The 18,657-nt window shown below is 36.5% G+C and overlaps 1 long non-coding RNA gene across 1 annotated transcript; it reads right to left on the reverse strand.

The window, feature by feature from the left end:
- Positions 1 to 3,938: 3,938 nt before the first annotated feature.
- LOC119786987 lies at positions 3,939 to 5,722 on the reverse strand. The gene is made up of 3 exons (XR_005281271.1): positions 5,596 to 5,722; positions 4,820 to 4,989; positions 3,939 to 4,601 (listed from the first exon to the last, which is right to left on the reverse strand). It is a non-coding gene; the product is annotated as an uncharacterized LOC119786987 (long non-coding RNA).
- Between the last annotated feature and the right edge of the window lie 12,935 nt (positions 5,723 to 18,657).

An 18,657-nucleotide genomic window follows, 5' to 3' on the forward strand; every position in this document is an offset into this window, starting at 1 on the left:
GAGTCCACATTTTGTATATTTTTACACAACATTTAGATTTGAAAGTCTGTACTACTTTTTTGTGCTATAAATAATATTTTGGTAGTGTTTTGCAATGTTTATTTCAAAGAAAATTTTGGCGAGGTTCAAAAATTGCAAAATATTTTGTATTTTGTCCCTAATATTTCAGGCAGGGTCATAGCTACAATGGTGCTGACACCAGAAAACCATTCTATGACATCTTACCTTTACAGACGTACCAAAAGTTTCTTCTTAAATCTAATAGCTTTGAGGCTATAAGTTATTTACTTTTGTGTGTTTTTGTCAGGCAGAAATTTTTTTATATCCCCTTAGGGTGTAAGAGGTTAAACTATTTTCATAAGAAAAGTATTTTTATTTATGGTCATGCAACAACATGAATTAATGTTGTTGCATAGCATTTTCTGGTAGTCTCTACAAATGCCTCTCAATAAATCAGATAAGTTATTAACTAATACATTTCAGTTTCTTGTGTCTTTCTTGCTGAACATTGACATGGAAACCTCAAATAGATGATATAAAACATAAAATATCGAAAACTATTGCTGTTTAAAAGATGATAAAATTATTTTTTAAATGAAAAAGCTTGTGGCTTGTGGTTTTACCATAGCTGACATATTGTTTGTAGGTGTGGTGTGACATTTATGGATCACATTTAAAACCTATCTTTTTATTGAAGAAGAGACCCATGTGAGTTATAAGTGGAAGTGGACACAGAGATCACACAAATCTGATATTTATAAAGTTCAATACATTAAACCTTAATGAATTGATAGAGTGTAATATTTTTAAACTTGATATTTAGGGTACATTAAAAAAGTTCTTCCAAACAATATTCAAAATGCAGGGAAAGTAAGTATTACTTAAAAGGAACAGATATTTCCTAAAACTCCAGGTACAGAACAGCAGTGATGGAAAGCAGTGGCGGCTTGTGGAGTTTTCTCTAGGGGGGGCTATAAATTTTAAATAGATGTATACCAAAAACCAAAGTTATCACATCAGTATATTTATGTGAATGCCAACAACCAAAAACATTATAAAAACATTTTATAAAAACAAAACATAGTTTCATGTATAGGGTTACTTTTTGTACCTAAATCTTGCCCTTCTGAGGTTTTGTGAAGGCAAATGGTCCAATTTGGTGTCACAAACCCCAGAAAGTATTGTATCAGTTTAATAATGGAGAAGTTATTAGTCAGCTTTATATTTTGTTTAATATATAAAACTGTCATGGTTTTGGTTCTGTTGTGCTTCACTCTGCTCTATGTTTCATAGTTTTATTGGTTTAATTCCTGTTTTTTTTGTAGTTTCTAGATTTATGTTAGTTCTCAGGTTTTTCTATTGTCCTCTGTTGCCCTCTTGTATGTGTCCCTTTCCTCTTGGCTCCCTCGTTGTCTCCTCTCACACCTGCTCCTTATCCGCTCGTTAACCCTACCTTTGTCTCAGTCAGCTATATATACTCTCCCTCTGCTGTCACTCCTTGTTGTTTCTGGTCCTGTCGTCGCTGTTGTCTTCTCACCTCGTCTCTCCTTGGCTCCTCGTGCGTGTTTCCCCTGATGTCTCCATGGTTCTGGTCTGTGTTACATTTTTAGTTGGATTTTTGGATTTTGCCTCTGTTATTAGTGTTTGCAATAAAACTACAAGAAATCACCTCAGCCTCTCTGCCTCTGCATTTGGGTCCTCTAAACCACAACCAAACCCTGACAAAAACCTGTTTATTTTCTAAGAATTTGTTCATTCATATTCATATTATATTGTTTTCCATGTAAATCCCAGATTGCTCATGCGTATTTGCCTTTCCTAAAAAGTGCTTTAAATCAATCCTTTGTATCTTTATCCATGCTGGGTCAGATCCTGACGTTTGAAAAGGGAGGCAGGCAGTCAATGCAGCAGAATAAAGCATTAGCCTCGCTGCATGCAGTTAGCCAAGTTTGTAGGGAAACCTTTTCCTGGAAAAAGACAGTGTACCATCTCCATCTGTCTTTGTACTGCTGATAAATTTTAATGTTAGGCTGATCGGGTCCAAACGGTTTTACCTCCAGCTTCTCTTGGTAAGTTTGCCTTGCTCCCGCGACACGGCCTGCACTGCAAAAAACTGAAATCTAAACAAGTAATTTTTTCTTTAAATAAATATCTTTTTTCTTGAATTGAGGAGGTAAGTGAGACACTGCCAATAAAGCAAGACAGTTTGGATTTAAAATCAGAACAAACATTCAAATTGTCTTATATTAAGTGCATTTTATCTAATTTACTTATTTTAAGAGTAAAAATAATAATGCCTTTGGTGAATCATCCTGTTAACCTGTTCAAATTAAGGGTGATTACACTAAATTTAAGACATTTTAACTTATTTCTAGATCGTTTTTGCAGTATTTCAATCACCCACACAACTGTGATGACAGTTCCTGTAAGCTCAGGGCGTAGCTTTGTTGAAACATTTATCTTGCACATCTAATCATTTATTTCGAAAAATGTTAATTTTCTAATTTAATTTTAATTTGGTTTTTTTTATGTCTTAATCAGGGTCATTGGGCTGTTTGGGCAGCACCCTACGCCCCTCTATTGGCCAGCCGCCACTGATGGAAAGATGTATTTCTATAAAAGGTGTTGATTTGTGGAATAAGCTTATTAGTGAGTTAAAGCAATTGGAAACTTATTCCGGACTTTTATTTGATTGTTTTGTGTGTATTGGTAAATATTGTGTTTTTTTTTTTTTTTTTTTTATTATGTATGGTTGTAATTATCTCAGTTAAGACATTAGACTGATTTTATTTTGTCATTTTATACACACAAGTGTATACAAAAAGAAACTTAATTTAGTACAGCTCTTTAGAATTTTTCATTTTTTTTTAAAAACAGCCTTTATAAAGGTAAGCATCAGTGATAAAAAACAAAAACAAAAAAAAAACATTGTGATAAAAAAAAAAAGACACTGTGGTGAAAAATAGTGATGCATAAAATGGCTGTATAGTTACAGTTCCAACACCTAGGTATTTTTTTTTTTTTTTTTTTTTTTATGACCCATTTTATATTTTATGTTCCAGAAACTGTTCTGGAATCTGCTGGACCTGCATCGGATGCTTCGAAGTCTCTTCCCAGAGGGCAGCAGGAAAAACAGTCCATGGTGGAGGTGTGAGGGGTCATTTATCATGTTACAGGCTCAGTACACGCAGCACTGGGATTAAATGTATTCAATAATATAATGGAGGAAAGAGGAGCCCCAATGATCTTCTCTGCTGTTCTTACCACTCTTCTCACCTTGCTCCAGTCTCAGATGCTGCAGCCTCCACACCACACAGTGAGACAGCTGGTCAGAACGCTCTCTATGGTGCTTCTGTAGAAGGTGGTGAGGACGGGTGGGGGCAGGTTGGCTCTCCTCATCCTCTGCAAGAAGTACATGCGCTTCAGTGTCCTTTTAACCAGTGAGGTGGTGTTTACATTCCAGGGAAGGTTGTCTGTGATTTGCACCTCCATGAATTTGGTGCTGTTGACCACCTCTACCGCTGAGCTGTTGATGACCAGTGGAGTGTGTTTAGGCCGGTTCTTCATGAAGTCCAAGATGATCTCCTTTGTCTTCTCCACGTTCAGTATCAGGCTGTTATCTTTGCACCAGTCCACCAGCTGCTCCACCTCCTCTCTGTAGTTCTGGTAGTTGTCCTCTCTGATGAGGCCCACCACCGTGGTGTCGTCCGCAAACTTCCAAATGTGATTGGTGGTGAACCTGGGGACGCAGTCAAGTTTCATCATTGTGACAGCAGGGGGCTCAGGAAACAGCGCTGAGGGGAGCCTGCGCTTAGAATAATGACATCAGAGGTGTTCTGTCCGACCCTGACAGACTGAGGTCTGTTGGTGAGGGAGTCTAGCAGCCAATTGCAGAGGGGTGTATTGAAGCCCAGCTGTTCCAGTTTGCCCATCAGATGTTGTGGGATGATGGTGTTGAAAACTAAACTGAAGTCCAGGAACAGCATCCGCACTTGGCTGTTCTTCTCCTCCAGGTGTGCCAGGATCAGGTGGAAAGCAGCAGAGATGGCGTCCTCAGTGAAGTGGTTCCGTCAATATGCGAACTGGAACGAGTCAAATGTTGACTGGAGACGATGTGTTCTTTAACCAGCCTTTCTAAGCACTTCATCATGACTGGAGCCAGTGCGACAGGCCGGTAATCTTTGAGTGAGGTGACCTGAGGCTTCTTAATGTCAGGAATGATGGTGGGAGACTTGATGCATGCTGGCACTACGGATCGGTTCAGTGAGGTGTTAAAAATGTCTTTTTCTCAATTTTATTTATATAACAGTGTGCAGAATAGAACTTCTCCACACACTAATTCTCTTTTTAACATATATCACACTGTACACATTGAACCTTTTGTCAGCTTGTTTCATCATATCCACAAAGTCCTCATCCTCAATGGTCCTTGCAGGCAGACCAGAACGCCCAATCCACTTTGCCATTGAGTTGTCCAGGGCTTTCTGCTCTTTGGCGTCAGGTTTGTATGGTGGGGGTGCTCCCAACATCTCTGCAACAGACTTCTCTTCCTTCCCCAAGGTCTAAATTGGCTGTGGTGTCACTGTGTCAGGAAACTAGTTCTGAGGAAGAAATTTAAATGATTAATATCCAGTGTATCAGCACATCTTTCTTCTATGACAGAGAAACAGACAGGCACAGGAAGGCACACACGCACAGGAAGGCACACACACACACGCAGCCACATGCTTGTGCCCGCACACACACATACATTCACATGCATGCGCCCGTGCGTGCACACACACACGTTCCTTCTACTACAGGCCCACCTGTTCCTAACCTTCTCCATATGGCAGCATATTGGCTACTCAGATGCCTGGCCCCTGCCATTTTGAAGCCACAGACTCTTTGGTGGCGTTCTTCCTCCGGTGTTTCCCTTTGCATTGTAGATGAAATGGCTTTATACATCCAGGAGTTGTTTAACAAACCGCACACCGGTATCCGCAATGACTGCAAAGTTGAGCTATGAGTATAAGCCCTCTCCTGCTACTGACTGAGTGGCGCGGGGCACTGTGGGACAGGCGCCATGTAGGGACAAACAAGGCAACAATGCTTAATCTTCTATGAAGCTCAAGAAACACTTACAAATTAATCATAAACAATTACATTTCTTAATGTCCATTCATCAATGGCTCGTAAATTTCGCCTGTCTTAGTCTCGTTGACGAAAATCATTTTTTATTTTCGTCATATTTTTATTTTCTGGAAGCAATTTTTGTGCGTTAACGTCTCGTCACGGGAAAAATAGGCGTTGACGAAATATTTTCGTCATTGTCATGGTTGACGAAATTAACACTGGTCCTCTGTTTTGCGCCTTGACAATATGGCTGGCTTCTATGTTTTTTTCTTTCATTATGGCATCCTTAATCATTTTGAATCTTCACATAGGGGAGTACAGCTGAGCAGTGACATGTTTCTAATAGAAATATTATCCTCAGATTCAACATCCACCATATCCACCATGCTTTTTGCACTCATATTCGTTCACTCAATGGAGCAACTCATGTTCAATAATAAAAATGGTTCAACCTTCTCTGTGGCTACTCCAAAACCTCACCTTTCTGTCCCACACAGTCAACTTGGCTCTGGCTGGACCTTGCATGCATAATCTCTTTGGGCCTTAAGGAACTTGGAGCAGAGCTTGATGGTGTTACCACAGATGTAGGCATTATTTTTCACAGAGGCAGTCTGCAATGGAACAGACATGTACAGGAGTGGATGATGTGGAATCAGAGCATTAGGTATATTCAAAGAATTACAATGATTTGGAATACACTACAGTAATTGTGCTCAATGTGACGATAGCTCGTTTGGACTTGAAACAAACAATGTCAAATTAGTTCTTACAGATCAAACAGATGAATTTCTGCAGCTTACAGTTCACCTCAGCAAAAGCATTCATTTAATGCAGGTGTGTTAGAGAAGAGATGCATCTAAAAGTTTCAAGATGGTACCTCTTGAGGGGATACTCTTGGGCACCCTTGTTCTCAGACATCATGGGATGCTCTGGGCCCCAGGATTTAAACTTTGCTCACAATATTTAAAATATTATTGGACCCACTAATCATGCAGTTGGACTAGGGGAGACTTGTGTCCCTGCTAGCTAGAGACACTATTCTTCAAACTTTGATCCAAAGTATGAAGGCTGCTTTCAAACGACCACAGCATATGCAACAGGTCAGACTAAGTGCATCTTTCTTACCTTGGGTTTTGCAGGAAAGACTGAAACTTCAGACCCAACAGAAACTGATGAAGATCAAAGAACATAGTGGCTGCTTGGCAGTATGACTTTAAGTGGCTGCTTATAGCCATGCCAGCAAAAATCACATACCAAAGCTTTCCTGAAGGCTTGAAACTCCTCATCATTTTCATAGGGAGTTCTTTTCGAAATTGTCTTAAACATTTTTTAATGTGCTTTACCAAGTTTTAAAAGCTGAACTGAAACGCTAAGAAGTTAGTTACCAACTATGTTGGAACCAGAAGCAAATACTTTTTAAATGTTTAGTGAAGTTATGATAAACATTATATCAATAAGTATTTAAACTCTATTAGGAAATTAACATTATATGTTCTCTGATACACTTTATCAGACTTAAGTGCTAAGATATGACCAGAAAGTCCTTTAAGATGAGTTCCTTTTTGACTGTTAGATATAGGCTTCTTTATCTTTTTATGTGTATGTGTGTTTGTCCTGTTTTGCCAATATGGCTCTGGGAATAGATGTCCCAGAGCTAAATGATAATCCAACCGCTTTGCTTTCAAAAGCAGACCACTATGACTGTAGCCGTAAGGTTCCGCTTGCTGCTTGTATCTGAAATTGTATTGAAAATGATTTAAGGTGAGAAAGAGGGAGAGAATAAGAACTAAGGGGAGAGAGAAAGAGATAGAGACAGGAAAAGGTGCATGAAAAGAGAGAACATAAAACAAAATGGTCAAGATATACAGTATCTTCTAGAAGTCTGCTTTCATACATTGGCTTATTTGTCTAAAACACAGCTCACTCACAGATCTGTTACTTTTGCACCCTAGTCAGTAGTTCACATGTCGCTAGTCATCTTATATACATTAACCGTACATTAATGGTGGTATGGTACTTTTGTGAATACTTGTAGCTTAATACTCCACCATATTAGCTCTGACTCATTTGCGTGTCCATTAGTTAGATGGGTTCCCTGGCAGTAATAAACTGTTACCCTGCCATTTTAAGGGTTCCTAACCTGTTTTTCTATTTTATTAGATTCAATCATCTACCTCCTTTAATTTGCACTTTGAACTGTTTTGAACCCATTCCAATTGTTCTCAACTAGTTTTTTAACCTTATTCAACATTCCTCTAGATAAGTGTATATACAGTAATAGTTTAGAAGTTAAGCTGAGTTTTTATAGTTTAGTTAAGAGATTTAAAATTAAATATGCTTAACGTGGACTTCAATAATTTTAGATGATAAATCCTTATATTTTAAAGGGATGTTGCTGCACAAACTGAGACATATCTTGTCATGGGGTGATGCTGAGAAACTTTGTGTATTGCATTTCTTACTTATTGCAATTGTTTACTATCAGTAAGTCAACAAAAAGGTTATTAAAAACCTTTAGCTCAACTGAGACGCTGCAATTTGATTTCTTATGATAATTTAAAATAATGCAATTTAGCTTCCCTTCATTTACTTTCTGTTAAATCTAGAGCAGAATTTTAATTTCTCATTCGTAAGTATAAAGCCATAAATAACCAAGCTGTATTCCATCAGAAATTCAATTAAATTCAATTATACTTTATTAATCCAGGAAGGGAAATTCAGTAAGGTTGTTCTTTATGTTCCTAATAGAGCACTTTGCTTTTAATCAGCAGGGTTACAAGGGGTTCCTGGAATTTCTAAAAGTAGAACTGAAAGCAGATCATTTAGTTATCAAGCGTATCTCTTGTGAAATCAACTACCCTTTTAAATCCAATGAGACAGAGACCCTGTGTACTTTTAGGACTAGACATAAAATTCTTCTTTTTGATAAAGCTCTTAGTTAGAGTGGCTAACTATAACTATAGAGCTATCTCTATAGTTACACTGGTACAGCCTTGGACTGCCAGAAGACAAAGTGACTACTTTTTCATTATTCTTCTTTCTACGTCTACTCTGCAATTCTGCATTTTTTTGTCATATCAACTACTGAATTTTTCTCTACATATCAGCATTATCTGGTCCGGTGATCTGTTTAGCATATAGCATCAGCTAAAAGTATCAGCTGAGCTGCTGCCATCAACAACTTCTATTATAGATGATCATGGTGTGCCTGTTTTTATCAGTGCTTAGTCCTGTTTCTCTCTTAGACATAGCTAAGGGCTTAGCTTTTTGCTGTGACTAACTGTGCTCCATTTCATTCTCAGTGAGCTTGTTTCATGGAATTATAAAAAAAAGGCTTAGTTTAGCCAAACAGCCTAAGAAGATCAGCTCTAAGAAGAGCTTGTCGGACACAGAAGCTGATAAATGTATTGCAGCGTTTGACTTTTCCTCCATTTCAGAAGTACACAATTATAAATCAGTTAAATATTACTCCGATATGTAGTGTTTGTTTAAAGGAAAAGTCCAGTCAGCAAGGAATGATCAATGGATCATTATCTATACCTAAAACGAATATGTGATTTAATGAATTTAGTGTTAATCAGTAAAAAAAATAAAAATTATAATTTTCGTGCCTGAGGGACTGGCAATTTTTACCCAAATATAGTACCACCTCACTGCTGACATCTTCCGGCAGTGATGTCACAGTGCAGTAAGCCTAGCGCCATCCTCCCAGCTTTACAAGCTAAATCAGTTGGAACTACTAGACACATCTGCAATCAACAACAATTATTTAAGATTTCGAGAGCACTTCACCATTGAAATTCACAAGAGCTATTGTTAAACAGACAATGCCCACATGCATGGCAGTTTGATGTTGTAATACATCGGGTAAAAGTAAAAAAAATCATGATCCTCCACGGACGGGTTACTGAGGTCCTGGTTGTTGGATTGCCAACTTGAAGAGGGAGGATTTGCCGTCAAACTTCTGCCCAGAGAAAAAACGTGATATGTAACATTTCAAAAAAGTATGTTTTCAGGCGTCCTGTCAGCCTACTATCCATAAAATGAGCCACTAGTGCCGTAAAAACTCAAATAAAAGAAGGAGAATGTTTTCAAGATGACTTGGACAGTAATGCATAGTGACAACCACCAGATACAGCATTGGGACTTGATCAACAGCCGATACCACACCATGATGTCACAAACAGATAGGTAGCAGTAGTGTTCTTTGAAAAACATGGATGTCTCCGGTAAAACACATTCAAATGAAATTACTCCTAATTAAAAACACTTTCATCATTTATTGAACAGTGAGTAATAATTTCATATTTAAAGTACTTTCAGACGTTTGAATTTTGAGTATGACTGGACTTTCCCTTTAACAATCATTATGTAGGATGAGATCTCATCCATTTATAGAGATCAGAGAAAGCAATGATGCTGTCCTTCCACACCTCCAAACTCACAATGCATAGGCCAGAGAAATGCAGCTGTTCCACTGAAGATAAGTCATCCAGCTGCAGTTCCTCTCGTTAGATATTGGAAAAAAGAAAAAATAGAAATCAGAAATTAAAATGGAAAATACAAAGCTTTTGCAAACCCAGATTTTTTTCTGTTTAAGGCAGCACTCTTAAACAGAGATGAGTCATTTCGTGACCGTTACTTTCTTTGTGACATGAGGGTGACCCAAGTTAATGATTTACATGCAATTCTTCCCATTAGTCCCTGACAAGTCCTCTTGCACACCAGCTGCATACCATAGCTTGGATGGCTCACATTGTGGGTGCATGAGGTAATGAGAGCAACTTGGTTAAGTATACTACACGTGTGCAAAAAAAATTCTGCCAAGTTAAAGGCACAGGTGGTGCTAGGAGCTGTTAATGTGCCCGATGGGGAGGGCTGATAAAGACAAAGCTCACATAGCCTTACAAGTACTTCTATTCTGTTTCTGAAAGGCTGATCTATTACTCAGGCCTTTTTCACTATTTGTTCTCTGTAGTGAATAAATTATGTTTTCCTTATTTAACTGTTTACCATAAATTAACAGTCATAAAGCAATAGTTTACAAGGGAACATGCTTAAAACCTTAAAATACTTTTACTACCAGCATGTAATAAAAATTATGAACATCTTTAAAGTTACATCTTCAACCATCGTATATAATTTCACTGAATGCTGCAGAAGAGTATCATGTAAGATGTAAGTGTGCGGCTCATCATGCTTGAGATTTAAATGACAGAAAGATACAGGTGCTGGTCATAAAATTAGAATATCATGAAAAAGTAGATTGATTTCAGTAATTCCATTTAAAAAGTGAAACTTGTATATTATATTCATACATTACATACAAACTCATATATTTCAGATGTTTATTTTGTTTAATTTTGATGATTACAAATGACAACAAATGAAAATCTCAAATTCATCATATCAGAAAATTAGAATATTGTGAAAAGGTTCAAAATTGATGGCCCCTGGTGCCACACTCTAATCAGCTAATTAACTCAAACCACCTGCAAAAGCCTTTAAATGGTCTTTCAGTCTAGTTCTATAGGCTACACAATCATGGGGAAGACTGCTGACTTGACAGTTGTCCAAAAGACGACCATCGACACCTTGCACAAGGAGGGCAAGACACAAAAGGTCATCGCTAAAGAGGCTGGCTGTTCACAGAGCTCAGTGTCCAAGCACATTAATAGAGAGGCGAAGGGAAGGAAAAGATGTGGTCGAAAAAAGTGTACAAGCAAGAGAGATAACCGCACCCTGGAGAGGATTGTGAAACAAAACCCCTTCAAAAATGTGGGGGAGATTCACAAAGAGTGGACTGCAGCTGGAGTGAGTGCTTCAAGAACCACCACACACAGACGTATGAAAGACATGGGTTTCTGCTGTCGCATTCCTTGTGTCAAGCCACTCTTGAACCACAGACAGCGTCAGAAGCGTCTTGCCTGGGCTAAAGAGAAACAGGACTGGACTGCTGGTGAGTGGTCCAAAGTCATGTTCTCTGATGAAAGTAAATTTTGCATTTCCTTTGGAAATCAAGGTCCCAGAGTCTGGAGGAAAAGAAGAGAGGCACTTCATCCACGTTGCTTGAAGTCCAGTGTAAAGTTTCCACAGTCAGTGATGGTTTGGGGTGCCATGTCATCTGCTGGTGTTGGTCCATTGTGTTTTCTGAGGTCCAGGGTCAACGCAGCCACATACCAGGAAGTTTTAGAGCACTTCATGCTTCCTGCAGCTGACCAACTTTTTGGAGATGCAGATTTCATTTTCCAACAGGACTTGGCACCTGCACACAGTGCCAAAGCTACCAGTACCTGGTTGAAGGACCATGGTATCCCTGTTCTTAATTGGCCAGCAAACTCTCCTGACCTTAACCCCATAGAAAATCTATGGGGTATTGTGAAGAAGAAGATGCAATACACCAGACCCAACAATTCAGAAGAGCTAAAAGCCACTATTAGAGCAACCTGGGCTATCATAACACCTGAGCAGTGCCACAGACTGATCGACTCCATGCCACGCCGCATTGCTGCAGTAATACAGGCCAAAGGAGGCCCAACTAAATACTGAGTGCTGTACATGCTCATACTTTTCATGTTCATACTTTTCAGTTGGCCAACATTTCTATAAATCCTTTGTTTTTATTGGTCTTCAGTAATATTCTAATTTTCTGATATGATGAATTTGAGATTTTCATTTGTTGTCATTTGTAATCATCAAAATTAAACAAAATAAACATCTGAAATATATGAGTTTGTATGTAATGTATGAATATAATATACAAGTTTCACTTTTTAAATGGAATTACTGAAATCAATCTATTTTTTCATGATATTCTAATTTTATGACCAGCACCTGTATAGGTTCCTCTGTGACACCTATTCCTTATGTCATTTCATAATCATTCCTTTGCCACATTTAGAAAAGATCCCTCATGGTTACCTAATGCACCTTGTGACACCCTGACAAGGTTATCCACAACCCATGTATCACACAAATGTGATGCCAAGCATTTCGAAGGAGGTTAACTGTATGTTTTTCAAATGCCCAGTCATCCCAGCGTGATTGATGTCCTGAGCGAATCTACAGATGGGACTGCAATGAGAATCAACACTCAGCCTTGCCCCACTGATTCCTTCTAGAAGGCCATATATGGTGGAAAGATTCTCGACGTTTGCTTCAATTTAACAATTTAACTTAAAGTTACATGATCTTTACTTCAACTAAAGACACATAATTTAGGCTCAAAACCAATTAAAATAAATAAGGTTCCAAACATAATTTACTGAATCAAAACACCATTAACGGGAAGCGTAAGAAACTTTGGTTATTAGATTTGCTTCTTAACAGGCAGAGCAGCCATTCTCCAAAACACCAATGTCTGCACCCTCTGAGGACTAATTGTAGCTTAAATTGAGGGGCTTTGCTTCAGTTTCATAAGGATGGCTGAGTTGACCCCCCCCTTGACCTCTTGCATGCTTCATGAGATGGACCATAAAAGTAATTGCTTTGCTAATAAATTTAGTATGACAGTCGCAGCCATTTCAAAGAGTATATGTTTTCACTGCAATCCCACTGCATGAGGCATGTCCAATCAAAATATATACTCACCACCAGCGACAACAAAGTGCATCATGTTAGAAGTATCACAGTAAAAGTCAGATTGTCCAGCATTGTGGAAGAAACCACCCAACTTTAAATAAAAGATGCTTCAACAAATGGCGGCCCTTAGCTGAGGTGTTGAAAGATGAGTTGGTTGTGAATTGTGGTGGAGGAGGTGTCATGCAGATGCCTGCTCCCACTGATGCATTTGAAAAGTGACATCATCATCATCAGTGAAATTTGCTCATTGATGATCGGGGAGGGTGACCGTGTATATAAAGAAGAGACGCCCTTCGCTCAAGAAAGTGATCAACAAGTTTGACTTCTCTCAGATCGAACAGGCCTGGTATTTATAAAACAGATGATTTTTTTTACTTTATGAGGACAGAAAATCGGGTAAGAGAGTTTGACTGTGTATAGATATTTCAAATTTAACTTTGCATGACATGATCCAAATACATATTGCACTGAGAATGGACTAAAATAATTTCCTAACCAATGAATTGAATTTCTTTTTTTTCAGTAAAGCAAATGTCTGCATTAAAGTATTTGGAAACACTGGCTGTAATCCTTCTATTTACCAATATCCTTACAGAGGCATATGTACTAAGGTAATCAATTATTTTAGTATGAATCTTAATTCTGTTTTTATTAAGAACTTTGAATATAGATTTTTGGATAAACTAAGAATGACATTTTTACATTCAATTAATATAAGCTATGTATTAAAAAGAGTGTCATCTTTTTACCATTTTTATTTTTTTTTTACAGAAAAAGATCCATCAGTGAGGTGCAGTTTATGCACAATGTCCAGGAACACAAGCAAGTTGGAGAAAGACAGGACTGGCTCCAGGAAAAGCTGAAAAAAATTGTCCTTGCCATCCCTAAACCGAAATATGCCAAACTAGGAAACTTAAAAAGTCTTCCACCAGAAAGTGTTTCCAGGCCAAACACGTGAAAAACCTAAGTAATTTGCTGTTTGTATAAATATCTTATTAACCAAAAGCTTCGCTCCTCACAGCTAAGCTATCTATTTTTTTATTTGACGTGTTTTATTTTTATGCTAACTTATATTTTTTTTATATTTAAAATTTGTAAACATTTTTAATACTTTTTTTATTTTATATTTGACTTTCTTTTACTCACATTGAGAGAGAATATGATTAAGCATTTCATCTAGCCACGATTAATTCCCTTCAAAACTTTTTTTTTTTTGTATCTTTAAATGTTAAAGGACCAACAGGTTTTTCTACAAATCCTGAATCTATCATGTTAGCAAAGAGAAGGACTGAGAAGGACTCTTTAAATGACAGAATTTTAATTAGAAAAAACATTACTTTATCAAACAGCCATACTGTTTTGTTATTGTTGCTGTTTTTCTCAAACTTTGTATTGGATTGTTGGTTTTCTGCAACTTTTTTCTGGAGCTGTTTTCACTCAAATGGATTTCTCTTCAGTTTACTTTGGTATTAATATGAAATCCCTACTTTAAATTCTGTCCCTAAATGCTGGTCAACCTTTACCAGCCCTTTTGGTAGACTGCTTTGATGTGATCGACTTGCCTTGCGTTTGTTGAATAGGCATTCTAACTGCTATACACAGGTAAAATTCATCAAAGTGTTTTATGGTCATAAAGACAGTGTCTGTATATAATTAACTTTTGCCTTTCACTACAGTTTCATTCTTTAAGTGGATCTGCATTAGTCTTTAAATTGACCTAAACTGCTTTTTATTATTTGCAAATTGTGTATGAACTGAACCTTAGAGTGCAACATATATTTTTAATATAACTGTACATCAAAACAGTGAAATGTCCTTCATAAAGCAAAGCTTACAATATTTTCTCTTCTGACTTTTCACTGTAACTCTGGTTGAGCACCTATCTATTACAACGTTGGTGTTTATTAAGCTTTTTTTTAATACGTGTTTAAAAATAAAAAAAATAAATGTAGCGACCATCAAATTGCCTCTAACTTTGGTCGCTTCTGGGTGCAAGAAATCCAGGTCCTAACGCATTCAAAAGGCAATGTCCTGAGTGGGATAAGTTTGGGAACACTCCCATTCATTTTGCACACACTGAATACTGAATGCAATCCAGATAACTCGGTGGCGGTCTATGGCAGCATGCAAAGGAAATTGTCATATTGATCCATATGTGGATATAATGAAGCAAACCCGTATTTAACAGAGAATGGTTAAAAAAAAAACGTGTGACCTCACTACACCCTTCACTTACTGCCGTTACCTTGACACTTAAATGGATTTCACCCACAGCGCCACCAGTGTTAGAGCAAAATATAGGTCAGAGAAACAATTCATGTACAAACAAAAATACCGCCACCTAACCAAACCCATATACTGAAACTAAATAAAATAGACCCAAACTATGCTCTAACGCAGGACTACAGGACTACTATAATAGGGCAAAGAATGAATTAGAAGGGTAAAAATTATCTTTAGAGTTTTGTTTGAAATATAGCTTTCAGGAGTTTTAAGTTTATTCCTTTTTCATTCCTATTTTTGTATCTGTATTTATACAGCTTACTTACTTACTTTTAATCATGTTATTTCTATCAACCAATCAATCAGCAGCAAACCTTTATAATGCACTTTGTATGCCAAAGTGCTGAACAGGTTCGCAAAAAAATAACAAATAAATAACATAACATAAATAAAATACATCTAGATTAAAACTATAGAATAAAAGTAATTAAAACCAAAATATTTTTTTAGTAAAACTAGATTAATGCAACTGCTTATAGACAGATGCATGTACTTAATTTAAATGAAAAGCTCAGTAAAAAAAAAAACACAAGTAAGTTGTAATTAGTTAAATTTAATCAGTTACATTTACTGGAGTATATTCTAGAAAAAGGTTTTCTGAAGTTGTGTTCTCATACCATACTTTTTACTTAAGTAATACTCTTGTAGAAGTATTATTACTATTACTTGAGTAAAATGTTTGGTTATTGCACCCAACCCACTATTAGTAATTTGGGCAATTCTGATAAAACGGGAGAATAAAGTAAACAGTTGATATTCCACTTAGAGATTCTTTATCGTTTCCTGACATATATGCTTATTCTACTGAAAAGATTTGTTTTATAAGCTTATGTTGAGGTTGAGTTTGAATTTTTTAAATCAAAAATTGAGGTTGAATTTTTTTGATTTAGAAAAGTGTTTCTTCTGTCCTAGATTTTTATTTTGTTCTCATATTATTTGTGTTTTACTTTGAAATCAGAATCAGATCAGAAATACTCTAATAATCCCAGAGGGAAATTACTTTTGTTACACGCTCCAGTTACAGTTTTATATAATATATACACACATCCAACTACACAATATAACAAAGATAAAAATTAATAATAAAAAGAGATAAAATATATACACATATAGATATAGCTCTTCTGTATATATATATGTACGTATATCTATGCATATACCACAATTTGCACATAGCTATGTCTGATTAAATACATTTTCAACATTAAATCACATGTTCCATGATACAGCAATAACTCAGTAATAGCCATTGTCCGAAAAACATTTTTACTTTTACCTGAGTAATTTCTTGGAAGACTACGGTACTTTCTACTTTTACTTGAGTAATACAAATGACAAAGAAAATTCTACTATTACTTGAGAAACATATTTGGGAACTCTTTTAAACAGAGATAGGCAGGGCTTTGGAATAAATTATGGCATTGGGAATTTACACACTTTTGAGCTGCTACTATTGTCATTGTTTTTGTCTATTAGATAGAGATATTAATACTGAACTCTTGCTAAACTTTTTTTCCCCCCTCTAGTGCACATTATTTACTTCCTGCTGAAAGTAGAAAGCATTAAGTTTTTTTTTTTTTTTTAAGTTCATAACAAACGTGCACCACTGAAAACAGCAAAATACTTAAAAAAAAATGTCATGGCAAATAATACGAGAAATTGTAATCCATTTAAAACTCCATCCGATCATAAATCATGCTATGGGTTTTTTAACCTATCACGAGATCTCCCGGGAGTTGTTCTTCATTTCATTGCCTTTTAAGAAAACATTTAGGCAGTGTTGGGCAAGCTACTTGTCCAGTGTAGTGAGCTAAGCTATCAGTTACTCAACAATAAATTAAGCCCCACTACACAAAAGCTACCGCCTAAAGAATTATAGCAAGCTAAGTTACACTAATGTGTTAAAAGTAACTTAACTACATCAGAAGCTACTTAACGTTGTACCAACCTAATGTCAATTCAAAATGAGTCTGATGCACTGGTTAAAATATTTATTAAAGATCAGCCAATGACATAACACAGTGTAAACATTGCTTTATGATCAGCACATTAAAATAAAAACTAAAGTAATTACTAGTAGACAAACTAGTAAACAATCTGCTGTTATTAGAACCAAATTAAAGGTACTGTGTAGTGTTCTACACATCGAGACATGGCTATGAGTTTGCATTTAATGGACATCTCTAGGGAAAACAAAACCCTACAAAAGACCTCAATTAAACAGTTGATTCAAGTAACAAACAAAACTGTTTACAAAAGAAGGTGAAAAAATAAAGAAGCTAATTAAGAGATACATATATATATATATATATATATATATATATATATATATATATATATATATATATATATATATATATATATATATATATATATATATATATATATATATATATATATATATATATGTATATCTCACCATATAATTTAATTTCTACCTACATATTTATTCATTGTATTTTTGGAGGCAATTAATTGAATGCTTATTTATTTATTTATTGAGCATTTATTTATTTATGTGTTTATTTTATATACGGTAGAGCTGTTCCTCCATAAAAAATCTTATCTGTGCACAGCCTAAAAACAGATTTATTTAAACATCCTGTCAGGTAAACTAGGCCGTGAAAATACAATATCGAAGTTTCACTACTGCTCTCTAATTAGAGTATCTTAGTATCACATAGATATGGGAGAATTATCCTGCCATAATGCAAGAGCACTTAACTTCAATTAGAGAAAAGAATTTCATCTTCTTGCTCTCAAAACTTGTAATGCTCACACTCAAAACATGCGCTCTCTCTCAAATATTTTCTCTTCTTTCTCAAATCTTTGTTTCTTCTCTCAGATTTAATGCTTCTTGCACAGATATTTTCTCCTCTCCTCTCGCTTGCCTCCTTCTCTTCGCGCACAAACCGCGCTCTGTTACGCTCGCAAACCCGTAGGCTCTGCTTGCGGATTTGTTTTGCTCTCTCAGACTGCAGTTGGATCGTTGCCTAGCAACCTTTCCAGCCAATAGAACGACAGCCTCGGAAAGGGTGCGCTTGTTTAACTCTACTGAGTGTGCTTGTGCTACTACGCCACTTATAAAAGCGTCAGCTGAAACTGCTATTTACAGTCGTTTTGTGGCTGATTGTTGTTTAGAAATAGAAAACCTGGTTTCATTTCTTAGTTTTGCCCTGGATTTTGTAGCGTTTGTGGACGCTACGTCGCTACTTGATCAAAACAATAACGTCGCTACAGGAAAGTTACTTGATAAATAAAGCAGCGACGCTACGGTCAAGCTACTGGAAAATGTAGTTAAACTAATAGCTTCGCTACATGTAGCGGCGCTACTGCCCATCACTGCATTTAGGTAATTTCAAAGAAAGGTTTATAATCTGTGAAAGCGTTTACACACACAGAAAAAACGACTGCTGAGACTTCGCAGCAGAGCATTCAGTTGGTAGTCCCCACTGATTAATTTACTTTAACTACTATAATTATTTTATTTTATTTTTTTTTTTATTTTTTTTTTTTTATACTTTGTTCCAACTGCGGTAAAGCTAGCCGCCTCTTCAAAAATAACAGTAAAGCCAGCCCGCTCTCGATTTTCACATGCGCGACAGCTCAAGACATTATGGTACCGCCATTTACGTGCTGCTTTCACAATAAAAGCGCACATCCGGTCCATGTTTCATC

The sequence above is a fragment of the Cyprinodon tularosa genome, unplaced genomic scaffold, assembly GCF_016077235.1.
Source record: "Cyprinodon tularosa strain WSP-4 unplaced genomic scaffold, ASM1607723v1 ctg1077, whole genome shotgun sequence".
Classification (NCBI taxonomy): Eukaryota; Metazoa; Chordata; class Actinopteri; order Cyprinodontiformes; family Cyprinodontidae; genus Cyprinodon; species Cyprinodon tularosa.